Source organism: Nuphar pumila, chromosome 16 (genome assembly GCF_984573655.1).
Source record: "Nuphar pumila chromosome 16, dmNupPumi1.hap1.1, whole genome shotgun sequence".
NCBI classification, from domain to species: Eukaryota; Viridiplantae; Streptophyta; class Magnoliopsida; order Nymphaeales; family Nymphaeaceae; genus Nuphar; species Nuphar pumila.
The window spans coordinates 2165624-2187253 of NC_143264.1; the positions used below are offsets into that span (position 1 = coordinate 2165624).

At 42.5% G+C, this 21630-nt stretch overlaps 1 pseudogene; it reads right to left on the reverse strand.

Moving 5' to 3' along the window:
• Window positions 1–9773: 9773 nt before the first annotated feature.
• LOC149812651 (uncharacterized protein At4g26485 pseudogene) lies at window positions 9774–11611 on the reverse strand (annotated as a pseudogene).
• Window positions 11612–21630: the final 10019 nt, after the last annotated feature.

Genomic DNA, 21630 nt, shown 5'->3' on the forward strand with positions numbered 1-21630 from the left:
TATAGGAGTCTCACACCAATGGGGGCTTCGCTTGTCTGATAGAAGCAGCTAGTGCACGCCACCTTTTGTTGGGACGTTTCAGGTTCAAAACCCAATAGTATAGTTGTATAACTGTTAGGGGGTTCTGTCTAACCCCACCTTGACTTAAAATATATATATATATATATATATATATAAGAGTCTCATTTCATAGAGAAGGAATGATTTTTTTGCTTTGAACTTTCAGGGTTTTAACCAAGAGGACAAAAGGGCCTAGGGTTCTTTTGATCACTATTGTTGTTCTAATTTTTTGTGTTCTATATTTACGTGAAAATGATTATTTTAGGGTATGTTTGATAGCACGTGATTCGCGTTATGTGGCACAAAATATACAAAACGTACATATTTGCCGCGTTCATAAAAGCATGTTATTTTTGTTATACTGATGCCTTCCACCAGGACGTCATCCTCCCTTTCCCTTCTTCCCTCTCTTCCCCCTCCATTTCCTCCTCTCTGGCGTCTTTATTGTCGAGTTTCGGCAAGCTGAACCATTGCTCCAGGTCTGATGGGGTTCAAGTATTGGTACGGCAGCACATTCTGTGTGTCACACTGCTTGCCCGAGAAGCACATTTGCGCATTTGACTTCAAGGCTGCCGGTCGAGAAGCCATCACGAGGGTCAAACTCGTAATCAAAGCAGAGAAACTCGAGAAGATTTGAATCTCCGAAAGAGTGAACGTTGAGATGGGAATTGATCTATCTCCAATCTGCTTCTTCTGCAATGTTCATGCCAAAGATCTCCCCCCCACCCCCTCTTATTTTTCATTTCTTTTTTTTTGTTTTCCCAGGGTGGAAACTATGGTTTCCTTGGTGATGGAGTGCATACACAATAAAAGGCATGTTGGGTAGTGCATAGATATGCTAGCTGGTGTAGGCCTCCATGTGTTGCTTTTCATTCGAGAAAAGGGGGTGGGAAAGGGAGTTTGAAAAAAAGGAGTGGGAAGGGGAAAGAAAAGGAAATAGTGATGTAAGGTAATGTATGCTTTTTATGACATTTTATGAGGATTCAAAGTCATGGATTTTGATTTCTTTATTTTACGTGTGTGTGCTCATCTCTTTGTTGACATCAGCAATTGTTGCTCTCGCTAGTGCTAACATTAGCTCAATTCGAATCTTCAGTGTTACATATTAAGTATACTTACTCGATGTATGAGTCAATTGCTGAGCAATTAAAAAGTATATAGATTTGTGTTGCGTCTTACTCTCGATCTTCCAAGAGTCTTGATCGACAATTGCCAAATGCATGCCCAAGTGATTGAAATATCGACAATTTGTCAGCTACAGTAAATTGTTCTCCATCATCATTACGAGGTGGGCATGTGTAACGTGTCGGAATGTGAGACTCAAAGTACATAAATGAGAATTTTGAAATCTCTTCTAAAGTGTACGCCTCACAAATAGAGCCCTCTACTCGTGCTTTATTTCGAACATTTTTTTTAGGTCAAACATGTATCTGTCAACAATATACATCTCGGATTACAATAAATTTTTCAATAACATTGAAGAAAAAAATATAAAAAAATATATACCTTTCAAATTGGTGCATCCATCGATACTGCACAGGACCACCAACTTTTAGTTCATATGGCAAATGTATAATCACATGTTTTATAACATCAAAAAATGTTGACAGAAATATCTTCTCTATCTGACAAATAGTAGTGACGACAAAATCCTCGAAATTCTTTATCTCAAATACTACGACTTCTGATGCGCATAATGTTCTAAAAAATCTACTCAACTCGGACAATACCTCCCATATAGGTTTGTCTAACATATCATGGAATGCTAGGGGTATTAACCGTTGCATAATGACATGATAATTATGGCTTTTCAACCCATATAATTGTCCCTCGTCTATCTTCACAGCCCGAGCAATGTTAGAGACGTATCCATCTAAAAATCTCAACTGTCTCAACCATTGACATACCTGCTTACTTGATCTGGTCTAAGTACGTACCTTGCCTTTGGTTTCAGTACTTTGTCATTGTACTCTTTGAGTTCTAATTTTGGTCTTTTACATATTACTTCTAAATTCATACGGGTCTTCAGATTATTCTTCATTTTTCCTTTCACATTCATTATCGTATTAAATACATTATCAAACACATTTTTCTCTATATGCATCACATTTAAATTATGTCGTATCAATAAGGTCGGCCAATATGGTAGTTCTCAAAATATAGATTTTTTGTCGTTGGGATCCACTGTACTGATACTTGCCACTATGAATTCAATAAAACTGCCATCATCATCCATATATTCATGCGATACCTCATTATCAACTATCATACAGTACATTCATTCACGGTTTGTAGTCATTTTGTCCTATAATGTTACAGATATTATCATCACCAGTTAAAAGAGAATCTTAATAATGCTATGATGAAAAAAATATCTAATTTATCTATTAATTTTTGTTTGGTGATTGTTTGTGAGTAACTTTTTATTTCAATAAATACGTAATCTTTCTTCTCATCTATACCACAAACATGTTTAACATAAAATGCAATTCCATAAACTATTATGCATGTATTGATAATTCAATATTTTCGTGTGTAACACCATTACATCATATTTATACATATCACGAGGATATTTAGAAATATGAAATCATATTCCATAAAATGATACATTCATTTAAATCATGTTTTCATGATACAATTTCACATGAAAGGCATAATTAAATAGAAAATAACTCCATGTAAGTATGAATACAGACACATCAAACATCGCAATACATTCAAATCATTCATATCAAAACAATATCAAATATGTACCTGCAGCAAGTACACTTCAATATCCCGCTAAATACTACTATGCTTAGCATGGAATTCGTACTCTAAAAATAAGAACACTTCTATTTTCATATATTAAAATCATGCTCAGCATGATCTCCAAATTCCATCAAAATAGTTCAAGATATCTACAACTAAGTGAGTGTGAACAGAAAAGTATTGCATCCAAGAAATTAAATAACATATGATGCACTTGCATCACTTACTCACCACGGGTATTTACCCGATTTGAATTACTTTTGCCTTTGCATTTTTAGCCGCATGTGATGCTTAGCACTAAGCATCGTGCAATTAACACAGCAACGTACCTGCAAAGCACAAATATACAAAACAATACAAGGAGAATGCTCGACCCCTCCCTGGCGAAAAAGGAAACAGGGAGGGGTCAGAGTCCCTCCCTCGCATCCCGTAAGATAGGGAGGAGGCTTGACCCCTCCTTGGAGAAAAAAAAAGGGAGGGGGCTCGACCACTCCCTCTCATCCCGTAAGACAGGGAGACAGGGAGGGGGCACAGCCCCTCCCTAACGAAAAAATAACAGAGAGGGGGCTCGGCCCCTCCCTGGCGAAAAAAAATAGGGGAGGGGGCTCAGCCCCTCCCGCATATCCCGTAAGACAGGGAGATAGGGAGGGGGATCAGCACCTCCCTGGCAAAAAAAAAAATAGGGAGGGGGCTCGGCCCCTCCCTGGAAAAAAAAAAGGGAGGGGTCGAGCCCCTCCAGCGCAACCCGTAAGACAGAAGGACAGGGAGGGGGCTCGGCCTCTCCCTGACAAAAAAAATAGGTACGTTGGGAAAAGGAGGTCGTCGGTGATGCAATGAAAAAAAGAGAGGAGGGGTCGAGCTCCTACAACGCAACCCCATAAAACAGCGATTTTCTCGCTGGCGATGCAACATAAAGAGAGAGGAGAGTCAGAGGTTACTTGAGCTGAATTGGGAGGTGTCATAGCAGAAAAGTGGTCGTCGGACGAGGGAGCCTCTTGGAGAGCGATGTCAGTAAGGGACGACGATGGGGAGATCGTCGGTGCAGTCGCCGGTGGCTCTAGTCGCTGGTGGCCATTGGGGAAACGAGAGGAGACACGAAGAGGGGGGGTTCTCGTGGTCGTCGGGGTGTCTGCCAGACACAGGGAGGAGGAGGTGGCCGGAGGGGGGAGGTGGGCGTGGCGGTTGCCAAAGAGAGGTAGGTGGCCGGGGCGAGCAGCGTGGGTGAGAGAGAGAGAGAGAGAGGAGAGTTAATTCTATGCCCTAGATGGACGTTTTACATCAAAAATTAAAGACGGATTCACGATGAAACAATTTCGTCGACAACGCCGACCTTACTTAGCAACGGATTCGCGATAGAAATATTCTGTTGCAAACACCGTCGCTAATCAATGACGAAGTAGCTTCAGAAAAAAACCATCGTTATTCTATTGCTAAGTTGCGACATAGTTTGCGATGAATGTAATTCTGTCGCTACTTAGCATCGGATTTGGCGACAGAATTGTTCCATCGTAAATCCCGCAACTAAATCAAATTTTAAGGATGGCTCATTTTCTCTCACTAATCCGTCATAAAATTATGATGAATTATTTCTGTCGTAAATTTCTATCGCTAATTGGCATTTTTCTTGTAATAATCCCACCACATAAAGAAGTTTGTGCTGCACCTGTTCATCTACCATCTTTAGGATACAACCTAGCAGCTTGGGGCATTAGATGATGGGTAATCATGGGCAACAATACACTTGAAGTATGCAATCGGATTGCACCTGATCTCAATTCACCTAAACCAGGGTTTTCCTACATAATTATTTAAAAAAAAAATGCTAAAGCCAAGAAATGAACTTTATTTTGTTGTATTTAGAGTCATGTCTATCTGCCCCAACGAGGGCTGGCATAGTGGGCTGCTTGACGGGCAGAAAAGGTTTGATTCTCATAGGCATCATCACCCCCTCTTCGCAAGCCAATGCATAGCATAGGACATGGGGGCAGGGGTTCTGGCCTCGGAGTTTTATGCTGCCAGAACGATGACCGTAGGTATGGCAGGCTGAGCCAGCGTGATAGATCTTAGTGCCCGGTGGGATTTCTTGGGGTTAAAAATGAGTCATGTCTATCAACTAATTTACATTATTAGATGATGCATGTCTTGTAAAATAATACAATGTAGATACGCTGCTTTTAGGAGCCTACACGAGCTGAGCCAAGCCCAACAGCCCTTCAACCGATGCGTTTACACATTATTATATGATTGTATCTTATAAAATATACCTACAAAATCCTGCAGCAAGTTAGCAACTGATCTAAGCCTAACAGACCTTGTTCAAGCCTAGCTCATATAATGATTCAAAAGTTTTCTACTAAACCAAATTAACATGCAGATCACATCAGGAGGGGGTCAAAGATGTGCACAAACATTTTAAAAAAATGAAAAAAAAATTGTTTTTTTACTTGGGGTTCGTTACCCATGAGTGTAGCAAACATTACCTCTATATAAAAATTAATGACTAGAAGCCTGTAAAGAAGTATGTTGATAATGTAAGCATATTTAACAAAGAACATCCATGCTATTACTACCAACAACATGTGTATTTTCAGTTTGTCATTACACAAACACATGCCAACCATTTTTTATTTATATTGTGTGTTTGCTTTCAATGGTCAAGTCTACATATCTATATAACCAAACTGGCTACGAGACAGTCAGAGATTAGCAGAAGAGATCAAGTACTCCACTGCCCGTAGTCATGCCATACTCTTTTGATTATACATTAAATATATTATAAAAATATCATATAATGCATATTATATATAATATATTGATAAAATATTATAAAATATACATAGTATATATATATATATATATATATATATATATATATATATATATTATATAAAATATAAAGTTAACACGACCAGATCTATTCGAGTCAGGGGTCACTCAAGGATGAACCTAGTGATGAGTCAATGAGTTTTAAAACTATGATGGAAGCAGCCTAGCCTCATGGAGAACTGTCAAAATACAAAGGCGGCATGCAGTATCATCTGGAAAGGGACATTCTCTTTGGGTAACGATTCTGCTTTAGCAGCCTCTGCTTCACATATAATTAGGTGATATGTCAAAACACAAATTTTTTGTGTTTTGAAATCACCGTCATTCATCTCTCTCTCTGTGGCCTGAGCTCCGACGCTTCTTAAAGTTAAGCATAAATTATTCTCGTGACAAGCTTTCTTATCTCTCGTATGTTGGCCGCCTAACTTAAGTGAAGCACGTTCTCTAGACCATTCCAGAATTCTTCATGTCCATGTTTCTAATGCCTATGGGTGTAGAGAAATAGCTGACGCGTCTGCTGATAGGCTTCCTTTGGTCTGAGTGTCATCTCAAGGGTAAGTGCCACCTGGTTGGCTAGCATATGGTGGTCTTGCCGCATTCTATGGCCGATTTAGGTGTTTCTACGCCCAGACTAAAGAGTATTGCCCTGGTCTCTAAGCAATGATGGCTTGCTCATCAACCTGATAATCCTTGCGTACACTTCTTCTCTCTAAGTATGGGTCTTCTTCTGTCCTTTCGATCTTTCAACACTCGCGGTGTGAAGCGTTTTTCTATCTGTGTGAGTCGTGGTTGTCGGCTCTAGCTTTCTTCAACGATAATTTTGATGATCCCGCCGATATTGGTAACTAGGTGCATTGGGCTATTCCTCCTATCGAGAAGTTCCTGACCAACAAAGTCTATAGATCGTTGCTTCCTCCGGAGGTGGCCTAGTTGCCCGAATCTGCGCTCTGGGTGAAGGGCCCTTCACCTCATTTTCGGATCCTGGCTTGGTTAATCTTGTACGATAAGGTTCAAACACACTCTACATTAAAGAGATGAGGCTTCCAGCTTTCGAGTTGGTGTGTGCTTTGTCATGCTGTTGAAGATTCCTCATTTCACATCTTCTGGTCTTGTCCTACCTTTGTGGAGATCTTTCATAGGACTTGGAGGCACCGGGAAGTCCTGGTTATGGAGGAGTCCTTTGCACTAGACCTCATCTTGGGTCTGGTCTGCCTTCGGTGTAGTAAGCGGTGGCTGTTAATCTGGAGGTCGTGGTTGTTTACCACTTGGTGGTTCGTTTGGATGGTGCACAACGATGCCCTTTTTCGAGAATCTTTGGTCGACATTAATCTTCTTGCTCAAAAAATCCTAGTGGACGTTTACGCGATTCTACGTATTCATCTTCGATCCGGATCTAATGTTTCCTTTTGTTGTCGCTCCACTCTCTCCAGATTTTATTGGTTATGTGGCTCCTGCGTGAGCTGCTTTTTTTCGTTTGTCTGCTTATTTCTGTTTTGTTTTTGTTTTTCTGCTTTTGTTCTCTTTGAGTTAAACTTTGTTGACCCTTTATGTGGCTATGTTGAAATCCTTTTTCGGCTCTCTCTCTCTCTCTCTCTCTCTCTCTCTCTCTCTCTCTCTCTCTCTCTCTCCAGCCTTATCTTTGGATCAACCCAAAAACAACCAAGTATATTTTCTATGTTTTTTAATCACATCCATTTATGTGGATTAAGGTTCTCAGGTGTCTTGACATAAATCCAACCCATTGGCAATGCACAAGTACTGTTCATTTACGTGTGTATGTGGCATGTGCACATCAGAGGGAGAGAGAGAGACGGCAATAGCCTACTGTTTTTTTATCCAATTTCAAATGAAAAATTACTTTATAATGATCTATATTTGATCATGAACCTATGTCAAAATTGTTGTGAAAATTGTGATTTTATTGTGATAAATTCACAAGTAGGTGGACTCGGAAATTCTACATGTAAATTATTTGAAAAGAAATTTTACCGTTTAGCTCTTGCAAACTAAAGTAAGCTCCTATCTAAACAATATCTGAATGGATCCAAACCCAAACCATGAACAACACCTCAAAACCAGGTCTAGTCCAACTGCGATCCAACTTAATTGTTCAAAGCCTTGGCCTTGCTTAATGAGCTTAGATCCAATTATATACATATCCAATCAAAGTTTGAATCATTTATGGCCCTAGTTTATATATGAATGTTGTCAAATTTGTCAGAGTATGATAAAGGGTTGAAACAGATTGGATCCAGTTCACCATGACTAATCTCTCTCACTCTCACTCTCAGGACATAGAAGAGGTGAATGATATGTTGCTTCTACTCAACTCAAACTACCGAGTGTCTTTTTGATGTAATCAACTTGACCTCAAGCTCTCTTTTTTTGACTTTTCACTCACAAAATGAAAGTCCATTTTAATATGCTTCATACGATCATGAAATATTAGGTTTGCAGCAAGATATGTGACCGGAGATTATACCACCATACGGTATAGGAGTTTCATCTTGTTTGACCCCAACCATGTAAGCTCATATACAACTGCTAAAGCCTTATATTCAGCTTCAATGTTGGATTTAGCAATAGTTTCTTGATTTGGTGAGTTTAAAAAAAGTAAGTTTATGCCAAGGTAAAGTAGCCACCAGTTGAAGTTGAGCGCCTATCATCTGGGCACAGATCAACCTGATAATTGCAATGATTTACTTTTATGGATATGAAGACCGTCACGCTTCTCTTAAGATATTGAAGAATTCTTTTGACATGATTTCAGTGGTCAATAGCATGCATTGAACGTCCATAGTGCGTTGATCGACTGTCGTGCTAAAAAAAAACAGAATCAAAATGATGAGTTTTTCCGCTGAAGGAAGCAACAAAATTATCGCTGCTAAGCATTAGTAGCAATAAAAAGGGCCACCAAAGGTCATTAGGGGTGATTTTTGTTGCTGCTAATGCTCGTGTTTCCTTTAAGAGCATTAGTGGCGACAATTTTGTTGCTGATGCCCCTTCGGTAGAAAAACTTGTCAAAAACACATTTTTTTTTCTGCACTGGCCATCCATCAACGCGCATGATCGTCAGTACATTTGACCACGAATTTGGTACCATGGATTTCGCAGATACCAATTGCTATATATATATATATCCATTATTTTTACAAGCGAGCCACCACAAGCTGGTCTTAGAGGTTTAAGACTTCAAATTATCTCTTCCAACTTAGAAATGTTGGCTGTTGTTTTTTTTGTAAACAATCTTGAGCTCAACTCATTCAGGCTCGATCGATCCTGGCAGAAGTTAGAAACCAAAGACGGCTTCGCCATAAGTACAAGCCGAACTTGAGCACCTCAAGCTTGGCTCATTTACCCTTGGTCCTACCAAATCATTCAGGGGGCAAAATTATTGGAGAGAGGATCCAGTCCTAACAGATAAGTCTTATGATTGTGAGGGGGTATACCTGTCCTCTCTTGTGTCAGCCTTATCCTCGCGATTCCAATTTATTAAAATACCCTTGATCCCCAAAACCAAATTGAGGATGAATCTGGCTCACCCGTCATCTCTTTTATAATCTGCTCGTTTTTTAAGAGCAGATCAGGTGTAACGTGATCGCACACTTTTCGTGTGCTTCTGTTCCTGATCACCTTACATCCACCGTTGAGGCCCACAACTGACAGACTGTATCTCAAAGATGGTGAGTGATCAAGTGGAGCAGCACACTAAATGCAATCACATTGCACCTGATCTTTGGGGAGAAGCTCTCATCGATTTCTCCTTAAAACAAACTCTAATTGGGACGTTGTAAGATCGAATCCCAATGGTATCATTGTATAACTGGTAGGGGTCTGTCCAACCCCAGCTTGCCTTTCAAAAAAAAAAGCAACCCAAAGAGTGATTTTTTGTTCTTCGGTGCAACAAACACGCCCTTAATAGAGAACTGACAGACATTTTGTTTCACGCCTGTTTGACCAAGCCCCACTTTTGGTCTAGTCAGGTTGTAACATGCTAGATGCATTAGTAGTATGCTTGAACAATTGTTACATGCATTTAGTTAGGTTCCTTGCTTAACAAAATCACACCAATTTCCCTTAAACTCTTGTCAGAACACTCCGTCACAAAACTACAAAATGCATCACAGGACACCTTAGCTAGGTTCATCAACCTGTGTGAAGGACACCACTGGAGTTGGTTGGTGCCTTAACTTGAACTTGAAGGTACTCGATAATCCAACGGGAAATGTTTCATTACAACGAATCCCGCTTCCCCTCTTGTTGATGTAGCCAGGGTACGTAAACAGACAGAAGGGATCAGTTTCTGTGAGGGCCAATCCGCACTCCTCAGCTGCTTCCTCCAAATTCCACTTGTTATATGGATGGCCCTCCTTGTGGGTAACATGGATTTCCCCATCATCCGAGAGCAATTCCACCGCGTTCTTGAAGAATCCCTTCAATAGATCTCTGTGCAACCTATATAGCAACGGTGATTAATCTCACCAACAATATATATGGCCATCTCAGAAACAGCGGGCTCATAAATTAAGATAAGAGAGAGTTTTGTGCAGTTAAACAGGGTCATGATCTTAATATGGAGAGCTAAACAGGGTCTAGATCTACATCATAGTCCCAAATATTAGCAATGAAAATATTGAGATTTTATCGAAGATTTTTCCAATCCTGATATATATAGTACCCCAAAAAATGATATTTTTAGATCTTAATATCGAAGATCTTATGATAATGTTAACACTTATATTTTATTATATGGTTTATCTACATTCTTATATGTTTTCCGCATTTTTAATACACACACATGGAGATGCTAATGTTCCTGTGAAAACCAAAATTTTTTATTACAAGATTTTGCTTCAGTGGGGAAATTATGGTAACGAGACACTTGGCATTGGTGTAGTTTTTAATGGGTCATAACTAGACCATAGCAGACCCATTGATCGGGCCCGAGTACACACGTCACAGAAAATTGCCAGGCAGGTAGCGATTTTCTGTGTTTTGTGATTTACACGGTTTGTATTTTCCATACACCCATCATGGCTTTTTTCTGTGCTTTGTGTGGACCGAGTGCTTTTTAATGTACTCGGTCCCGACCACCTTACCACGCCTTGAGATAGATATACATAGACACAGGCCTGCAGGAAGTGGGTTAGTCGATGAGAAGCCGCACTTTCACTGGCTCAAGATGTTTCCACTCTTTGGAACTCACTCAATTTGGAAGGGTGAAGTCTCATTGTATAAAAAGCCAGCATAAGGAAAGTTGAAGACGATTCTATCAAATCTCATGGTGCTGAGACGAGAATCCTTGCTCATCGACGTTGCATCGATTCCGTGAAGAAGCTCGCAGCCCAACCTTCGAAGCTCTACCAAATTCTCATTGGCAGAACCATATTTAAAAGAGAGTGTACCTTCCAAACATTGGCAGGAGAAACAAATAGGTCAGTGTATATAGATAAAGTGTTCACATTTTATGCAGTGGTGCTGCATGATGCGGCGCCACTGAAAGCCACTCATCTTGGCATTTCTCAAGATGGGTGTGGTCTACATCTCGAGAAAAGTTGAGATGGGTGGCTATCAGCAGCGGCTGCAGTGCTACATAAAAAAATCTTTCATTAAGATTGATGACTAGAAACCCGCTTTCAGTAGTCAAACAGGCTGTGTATCAGAAGAGATAAGCACTTGACTTCATGTTAAATTACTTTTCGTTGAAATCATGCCATTATACCAATGATACATTTAAAGAAAAAGGAAACATATAATGGAAAGAAGACATGATACCTTCAGAGTCTAGAGATGTGGCCACCATATTATTTGCAGATCCAAAGGCCCTTGCCAAACTGAGGGAAAATGAGAAGTCGCCTTCACCAACAAGGAGAATCCTTTGGGAGCTCGTGTAATGTCCTCTCTTCTTTTCTTTTGGGTTGTCATCTTTCTTCTCAATATTGGAATCCACTATTTCATCTATTGTTAACATAACTTGTTATCAATTGAATGAACAACCCTTCCTACCAGTACTGCACAGTACCAAGGAAGAGGTCTCGGTTGAATAGTTGTGTTTCAAGTATATATAGTGCATAGCCTTATTAATTAGATTTTATGAACTTTTCTTTTTTCTGGAACACCTGCTATGGCCGGCGTTTAGGCTACTCCCATCGAATTAAAAGAGGCTCGTGAAGCGCAACAGGTGAATGGAACGGCAGCAGCCATCCTCATGGGAAACTGCATTTGGTGTTCTCTAGACAAAATCTTGGTCAAACGACCATGGGCGTTTATGCATTTGGGATGGGATGTGAGGCCTTTTCTTATTTGTATTTCCAGTAAAGATGGATTTGGCAGCTACCACTTTCTAAAATGCATAAACTCCGTAAACACTCACCCCAGCTACCAATCCCAAACAGGCCCAAGCGAGAAAAACCTGGGTGGCTCTCAACGACCACGCTACTTTACGTGGTCCAGCTTAATGACACACCCGTGTGCCAGCAGGGTTTGATCCGGTGCCATCATCTCAGCACCATAACAACCACCTTGCTGGCTACGCAGTTGACCTCAGCGGTGCCGTCATCTCAGAACAGCATAAACTGGAAGCAGTCTGCTCTATTTTCTCAGACGCTTGTCTTGTCTCTCGTCGTCTCGTGGAGAGTCACATTCTCTCTGGCTAACATCTCTGCCATGGCTGCCTCTGCTCTATTCTCTCAGTTTTTTTCTTTTTTTCATGCGTTTTTAATCTTGCATGGTTAATCATAGCACAGTTGCACCCTAGGTTGCATTTTTCATTTGGACATAAAAACATAATCTTTTCACTGATCAAAATTTTGTACTATAGTCTTGCACTAAAATCATATGATGCAAAGTGTTTCCTTGCGACTTACAGTGTACAGTTGTGCTTAGAGTTTGTTTTGCTTTTGTTGAGTCTGATGTAAGCTGCCCGGTTCAGGTGAATTAATACCCCGAAGGAGCAGCCCGTATACTTGAACTGTAATGGCCTGCGGGCAAAATTGTGAATGAAGTAAATGTGTTGAGTTTTCTTTTGTTCACCCTCGTTGTGATTGCTTCTTGTGATTGCAATTTCTCTCCCTCTATTCTCTCTTGCTCTCTTGCACTTTGATTACAAGCTTCCGCGATTGGCAAGCGAGCTGGCAAGTAGGCTTGCGGCGGTGGGAAGGACCGTCGCGCCGCGCTGGCCCATTGAAGGAAATAGGCCCGTGACAAGTGGTACCAGAGCCCGTTCTCGTGCTGGGGAAGGGACTCCGGAGTCGGTGTCGACAGACACGCCGACAGGCTGCGATTTGTGAGCAAGACATCGTGGCGCCTTATCAAAACTTGCGCAACATCAAAGGCAAGGCAGTTGCCGAAGCTGAGGAGATGGATTCACCTCAGGGCCAAGAAGAGTTGGTTGCAACTGTTAACAAGCTGGTGGAAGAGGTGACTTCGCATGAGGAAGCTATTTCACGCGCATGTGAATCATTCAATGGATTGAATGATGTGGTGAAAAGCCTGCAAGAGCAGGTAAACTTACTAATGGGGCAGGTCACTTCGTTGACGACTACAGTGACCGACTTGCAGACTGAAGTAGGGGAGCTTCAGTTGAAGAACCGTACGTTGCAGCGGACGGTGACTCTAAATGGCGGAAATGGTGAGAGGCCATCAAGGATTGATGTGCCAAGACCCGCAAAATTCAATGGTTCTCATGACAGCAAGGCCATTGAGAACTTCTTGTTCCAAGTAGAAGACTACTTGGATATCCAAAATGTGACCCTTAAAGATCTGAGGATTAAGGCTGCAGCGGCCTTACTTGATGGAGATGCTATCACTTGGTGGAGGCCGAAGCGAAATGACATGGAGAGGGGTCAATGTGTGATAGACACCTTTGATGACTTCAAAATGGAGTTGCGCAACTACTTCATGCCAAGAAATCCGCAGAGACAGGCATACCGAATGGTTCGTGAGCTCAAACACACTGGTTCGTTGCAAGACTAGGTCAGAACGTTCCAGAAGCTTATGCTGGAGATACCTAACATGTCAGAAGACGACATGCTCAACTGGTTCATTGTGGGACTTCAGTCATGGGCACAGTCTGAAGTGGAAAGAAGCAACCCCCGTATTTTGGAAGATGCATATGTGGCAGCCGAGCGCTTAGTTGACACTCAGCATAAGCCTTTCACCCCATCAACCAAAGTTGGGAAGAAGCCTGACCACGGAGGCAAGAAGGATGAGCAGCGCAACGATAAAGGTGAGGCGTCGACACGTCATCAATCCGAAAAGAAACAGAACTTCACAAAGCATAACAACAACAACAAGGGTGCAGTTGTGACATGCTGGTTCTGTGGCGATAGACATATCGCCAGGCAGTACCCAAAGCGCCTTGTAAAGGACGACGGGCAAGCCAATGCTGCACAGGAAGAATGCAGCGATACTGAATGCAATGACACTGAGACCATACAACCAAGGATGTGGGTCATGCGATCGATTAACGCAGCTAGAAGTTGCGCAGCTAAGAACATGCAGGTCAGTAAGGAACTTATGTACGTAGAAGTCATTATGAATGGAAAGTCTACTTCAGCAATGATAGACTCCGGGGCCACACACAACTTTGTCTCGCGGGAAGAGGCAGAGCGGTTGGGCTTGAAATCTGGGCCAAAGCAGAGGACTATCAAAACTGTAAACTCTGAGGCCAAGCCTATCCTCGGTGAAGCAAGAGATGTGGCTACTCAAGTGGGGAGTTGGGTCGGCAAAGCCAACTTCTCTGTGGTGCCCCTGGACGATTTCAAGGTGATTCTAGGTATGGAGTTTCTGCGAAGCCAGAATGTTATGATGCTGCCAAAGTTTAACATGTTGACGATCATGGGGTCAGACTTGTCCCACACAGTGCAGTGCCTTACGCAGAAAGGCAAGTCCTCAGTGTTATCGGCAATGCAACTGAAGAAGGGTGTCAAGCATGGGGAACAAACATTCTTAGTGGCAGTGCGCGCAGAAGAAGAGACGGTAGAAGCAGCAGTGCCGCCGACCCTAGCCCTACTATTGGAGGAGTTTCGGGGGGTGATGCCTCCGGAATTGCCAAAGCGTCTTCCGCCAAGACGTGAGGTCGACCACAAGATTGAGTTGACCCTGGGAGTGAAGCCTCCCGCAATGTTTCCATACCGTATGGGGCCAGCTGAGCTGAAGGAGCTGCGTAGGCAGCTAGACGAGATGTTGGACGCAGGCATTGTTCGTCCATCAAAAGCCTCATTTGGTGCCCCAGTCCTTTTTCAGATGAAACATGATGGCTCTAAACAGTTATGTGTGGATTACCGTGCTTTGAACAAGGTCACAGTGAAGAACAAGTACCCATTGCCATTGATAGCGGACTTGTTCGATCAGCTAGGCAGTGCCCATATCTTTTCCAAGCTAGATCTGCGATCGGGTTACTGGCAGGTGAGGATTGCTGAAGGTGATGAGCCGAAAACAACTTGTGTCACCCGCTATGGTGCTTACGAATTTCTAGTAATGTCATTCAGGCTGACAATTGCTCCAGCCACGTTCACGACTTTAATGAACCAGATCTTCTACCCTTACTTAGACAAGTTCGTGGTAGTCTACCTGGATGATATCGTGATTTACAACAACAACATGGAGGAACATGTCGGGCATTTGCGAACAGTGTTTCAGGTGCTGAAGGAGAATGACCTCTGTGTCAAACGAGAGAAGTGTCTCTTCGGGCAGGAGGAGATCAGCTTCCTTAGCCACGTTGTGGGGCGTTGTATGCTGCGTATGGATGAGCAGAAGATAAGGGCCATCCAGGAATGGGTTCCGCCAAGCAAAGTGCCAGAATTGCGGTCATTCCTTGGTTTGGCAAACTATTATCGGCGTTTCATCGAAGGCTATTCCCTCATTGTTGTGCCCCTCACAGATTTGCTAAAGAAGAATCGGGTATGGCTTTGGACAGGAGCGTGCCAAGATGCCTTCGATGGCTTGAAGAAAGCCTTAGTGAGGGAGTCAGTGCTGCGACTGCCTGATCATTCGAGACCCTTTGAAGTCCACACGGATGCCTCAGACTTTGCCATTGGCGGAGTTATTATGCAAGATGGTCATCCGATCGCATATGAGAGTCGCAAGCTGAAAGATGCAGAGAGGCGTTACACAGTGCATGAACGTGAGATGACCGCCATTGTGTATTGCCTCAGGACCTGGCAGCACTACCTTTTGGGTGCTGAGTTCGTCGTCAAGACGGACAATGTGGCCACGAGCTATTTTCAGACGCAGAAGAAGTTAACGCCTAAACAAGCTCGATGGCAGATGTTTTTGGCTGAGTTTGACTTTGCCTTGGAGTACAAGGTTGGAAAGACCAATGTTGTGGCGGATGCCTTGAGCCGTAGGGTTGAACTGGCGGCTGTGCGCGCGGAGCCTTTTGAGGTGCACTTGGAGGGCGCATTGTTGAGCTGCATCCGTGAAGGTACGCAGCAGGATCCGACCGCACAACACCTTGTTTCTCTGGCCCAGGCAGGGAAGACTCGATGATTTTGGCTACAGGATGGCCTCCTCGTAATAAAAGGGGGACGCATCTTCGTACCACGGTGGGGAAGCCTCCGCCGAGAATTGCTTAAGGAGTGCCATGATACACTATGGGCCGGCCATCCTAGTCAGGAGCGGACCTTAGCACTCCTTGAGCGCGGCTACTATTAGTCGCAGATGAGGGACGATGTTGAGGGGTATGTGCGAACATGCCTCATCTCCCAGCAAGATAAGGGGACAAACCAGAAGGTTGCCGGTCTCCTTGAGCCTCTACCAATTCCAGAACGTCCTTGGGATAGCATCTCTATGGACTTTATTGTTAGTCTGCCAAAGGTAGAGGGCCTCAGTTCTATTTTGGTCATGGTGGATCGTTTCTCAAAGTATGCCACCTTCATCCCAGCTTCCAAGGAGTGCCCTGCAGAGAAGACTGCAGAATTGTTCGTAAAGCATGTGGTGAAGCACTGGGGCATACCAAAGAGCATTGTGAGTGATCGCGATGCTCGCTTCACGGGTAAGTTCTGACGTGAAGTATTTCGGCTACTTGGCACTGATTTTCTGTTTTCAACAAGCTTCCATCCGCAGACAAATGGGCAGACAGAGCACATCAACGGGATACTGGAGCAGTACCTTAGGCACTTTGTTAGTGCCAATCAGAAAAATTGGGTGAAGCTCCTTGATGTGGCACAGTTTTGTTATAATCTGCAGAAGAGCGAGTCTTCAGGTCACAGTCCGTTTGAGATAGCCACGGGGCAGCAGTCCTTCGCCTATCAGTTTGTTCGCGATTGGCACGAGCAGAATGAGTTGGCGAAGGCATTCTTACACAAAGCAGCAAAGAGAATGAAGAAGTGGGCGGACAAACACCGTCGGCCCGCAGGGTTCCAAGTTGGGGACCAAGTGTTGGTGAAACTATATCCTGGTCGCACAGACATCTTCCGCAGGCGGCACCGCGGGCTACTCAGAAAGTATGAGGGACCCTTCACCATCACAAAGAAGGTGGGTAAGCTGGCATACAAGCTGGAGTTGCCCCCAGACTTCAAGGTGCACCCGGTGTTCCACGTGTGCAACCTCAAGCAGTTCCATCCAGATGATGGAGACCCGGAACGCAGTGTGCCACAACGCGCTCTCATCATGCAGAGGGCCCCGGCAGTACAACGGGCCGAGAAGCACCTCAGACAGATCCTTCGCCACAAGGTCAACTACTTGGGGCAAGCGAAGAAATACTTGGTGTAGTGGGAGGAAACAGCGGAACCAACGTGGGAGCCTGCATTTCGAATAAACAGCCGCTACCCGGCTGAAGTCAGGGCTTACCACGAAATAGATGGCGCCGAGGATGGTGCATGATTTGAAGGGGGGAGCATGTTCCCTTGCGACTTACAGTGTACAGTTGCGCTTAGAGTCTGTTTTGCTTTTGTTGAGTCTGATGTAAGCTGCCCGGTTCAGGTGAATCAATACCCCGAAGGGGCAGCCCGTATACTTGAACTGTAATGGCCTGCGGGCAAAATTGTGAATGAAGTAAATGCGTTGAGCTTTCTTTTGTTCACCCTCGTTGTGATTGCTTCTTGTGATTGCAATTTCTCTCCCTCTATTCTGTCTTGCTCTCTTGCACTCTAATTACAAGCTTCCGCGATCGGCAAGCGAGCTAACAAGTAGGCTTGCGGCGGTGGGAAGGACCATCGCGCCACGCTGGCCCATTGAAGGAAATAGGCCCGTGACACAAAGCCTGTTTAATACTAACCACCTAAATCACGTTTGTGGGGTTTTAATGCACTAAAACATTTAAACCAACAAAAGAAACCGTGGCTTTTACTGGATGTCACACATTTTTTCGGGATAACCACCCAGATCGCCCCCCCCCCCCCCCCATCACAGACCCCATATTGGCTAGCCTCCGGATGGTAAAACCCTTCAGATCTCTTTCCTGCTTATAGGGAAGTAGGCCCAGCTTTGAACTTGCAGCAAGGGATGCCACCCGTGGGTTTTGAACTTATGATATCCTATCAACTTGATGGCATTCATAGTCACCCTTGTCAGATGAGTGAAGCCCTTGTGAGCAGATATCACACACATATATAGTATTTTCTAAAGTCGATTGTAAGCACAATCTACCTAGCAAAAGAACAGAATTGTTTTGTTTGTTTGTTTTTTCACATTTAATACCATACATGTGATCTATATGCTTCATTTAGTGGGAACCAGCTTTTGGATCATCGGAATCCAACCTGTAAGCAGGTATTTTTGGCAATTCAAAAATCAATGGCTATGAAGGCATCAATCTTTTATGACTCATAAAACCATGTTTTTTAGTTAAAAAATATGATCCAAGAGTCGGTTCCTACTAAATCAAGCATGCTGAATACATGAGGTTAGATTGTGTCAAAAAAGTCACATCCTGAGATTCAAACTAGATTGTAGGAATAATCAATTATAGCAAATATATATACACTAGTACAAAACCCATGCAGATGCAGGGGATGAAAAGGAAAGAATAGAATGCTGAGTACCTTTTAAAATGAAAAGAAAAATTGAACCACTAAAAATATCATTTGTTAGAGGATCAGTCATTTTAACATAGCATGCAGGAAAATAGAAGTCCCAAGTCGCATTTTTGAACGATGGATTTCTTGATCCTCATGCCTATAAAGACAGCAAAGCAAACAAAAGTATTTATCATAATCAAAGGAATCAATCATGAACTTTAGAAACCAAAAGATGATTTTTTAACTGAAAAATAAAATCTTCATTAAAATATAAAGTACAGTAAACAATAAATAGCCCCTCATCAAAGATTAAGAGAAACAACCATAAAACAAAGAAAGCTATGATTTGCAGAGTAACACAAGAAGTGAAAAACAGAGCACCCTCGCAACCCTTTCTGTTTGCTTTGGTGAGCAGCTGCAAAATGTTCCAATTCTGGGAAAACTTTATATGAGTACAAAAGTTATGTAGGAAATAACCATCTTGAAGCAACTATGTTTGTTGTAACTGAAATTGAGTCTGACACATCATGAGCCCCAAGGGGGGTTGGGCGTTGTAGACAGGCCGTCAGGGTTGGATTCTCATGGGTGTCACCCCTCCGTGAAGTCAATGCGTAGCATAGGCTCCCAGGGCAGGGGTCCTAGCCTCAAAGTTTTACTTTGCCAGGACGACAACCATAGGTATGGTAGGACGAGCCAGCGCAACCAGGTCTTCATGCTGGGTGTGGTTCCTTCATGTTATAAATTAAAAAAAAAAGTGTTTAGCATGAGCACATCATTCAAATAACTGGAATGCTTCTGCAAGACAAAATCATTTGGAATCCATTACTCTGAAATCCAAAACTGCTGAATAAAGTGAACAAGCCCTGAGTGGTTCATGTTATAGAGGGCCCCTTTGGTGGGCTTCATACACTTGATGAGTAGAAAGAAAGAACTTGTCATGCACCACGGTTCCACTCATACTGCTGCCATGCTATTCATACATATAGTCAGGTACTCGCCCTAACACAATTGCCGCTATCATTGTCGCACCCACACGTGGTCGATACTATGCTGAAGTGTGTGTTGAGTTCAAGGAGTTCGGAAAATCCTCGAACACAGGGCATGACTAGAGAGGTACAGTTTCATTATGCAATTACAACATAGATACAGTAAGTATATTTGTGTATTTTGGAGTATATGTGATTAGGGTGGTGTATATAACTGAGTGTTGATATGCTACACATATGTATATGTATGTAATCATGTCATACATACAAATATTATTTGTGTGTTATTATGTACATATATACAAATGAGACATGCATGAGAATGCATGTATTATGCATATTCGTGCATGTATGCAATAAAGGCATATGCATGAATGTGAGTGACATGATACGTATGTATTATAACTGAGAATGACAACCATCAAGCATCCGCATAGTCCCAAATAGAATCTTGAATGAGATTTGAACTGAGCTAGACTCAAGCCAAACTCATCAAGGATTTTGTTGTTTGGTATGTGCAGAACAAACAACAAAAGATGATAGCACTGTCTGGGATACTTACACAAAGTCATGGAACTCAAAAACAGGGCAGAACGTGGGCTGCTTGTGGTACTGAAGCGAGATGATGTATGAATTCCTCAGCTATTTGAAAAGGCAGATGACTGACGGGAAATTTTGGTCTTGGAAGAAGAAGTAGGCAATTCAATGCCGACTGAAAGAGTACCGCTAAGCAGGCATGAAAAGCTTGCTTTCAAGCTGCATATACTTGTAGCCAGTATCATGCAATCCACAATGGCAACAAATAAAGGCACCCATAAGAATATTAGCACTACCAATGAAGATGCATGTTGATGTGTAAAACCTTCAAGCCAAAGAAGGTTCAAATCATCCAAATCACTTTCAAGAAGCTATTCTAAATATGTGTTGGCTTTTTACCACTTAGATCACATTTTTGGACTCAGATTTGCAAAAACACACACCTAGAATTGATTTTTAAAAGTGATTTGAACCTTTCTTGGCTTGGAGAGTCTCTACCACAATGTGACATGCACTAACTGCTCCTGCCAACAAGAGGAGCCCTCGCTGCTGCATTTAAGATTTAATTGAGAAATCATTTCTGCATACCTTCAGGGCCTAAGGATCCATTATAAAACAATTCATGAGGGTGTGGAGCCATCCATGGAAGCCTCACGAAGGTTGATCCCTTGATGGCTACACAAATCTTGAAAAGCCCCCTTGCAGAAGAGGCGGTTACAAGAAAGGGAATTGCTCGGATGAATGCCCCATAGAGTGGAGCCTATCCAGGGAAAGTGGCTGAAAAGACCTGCCGGAAAACCCTGCCTCACCGGCCGCTGATCTCTCTGACGGACACCCATCCTAAAACATGCATGCTTCTTTCTATCCAAAAGCCGGTTAAGTTTTGGATGTCATTGATGCAAGTTGTATCAACTCAATCGGACCTCATAGATTGTTCAGCATTGTTTATTTGTTAAGAATCACAGATTTCGGACATTGATTTTTAAAGCCCATGAAAATTCTTCTAGCACGTCGCAAACACATGAATCAAGACATGTTTCTTATTAAAAAAAACCAATGTGGATCACATCTCTAGGGCTTGATCTGCCAAAAAAACTTTAAATTTCACAAAAAAAAAATTTGCTACTAGATTGCACATACAATTGTGTGCAACAAATACTCTCTCTCTCTCTCTCTCTCTCTCTCTCTCTCTCTCTCTCTCTCTCTCTCTCTCTCTATATATATATATATATATATATATATATACACTTCCAACCGAGCCTAAACAAGTCTTGTTTAATGCACAGCCTATTTTTTGAGCCCTTTAACGTGATGAGCCACAAGCGGTGCATCTTCATTTCCTGGACATTGCTGCTTTGTTTGGGATAGATACTATCATTTGCTGATGCCTTTATTATGGATTTTCTTCCTATATCGATACATTAATACCGTGTTAATTAAAAGAGTTAGATATTGGGCGTTACATTGTGTACACGTGTAGCATAAGAAACAGGAAAAAACTGAGA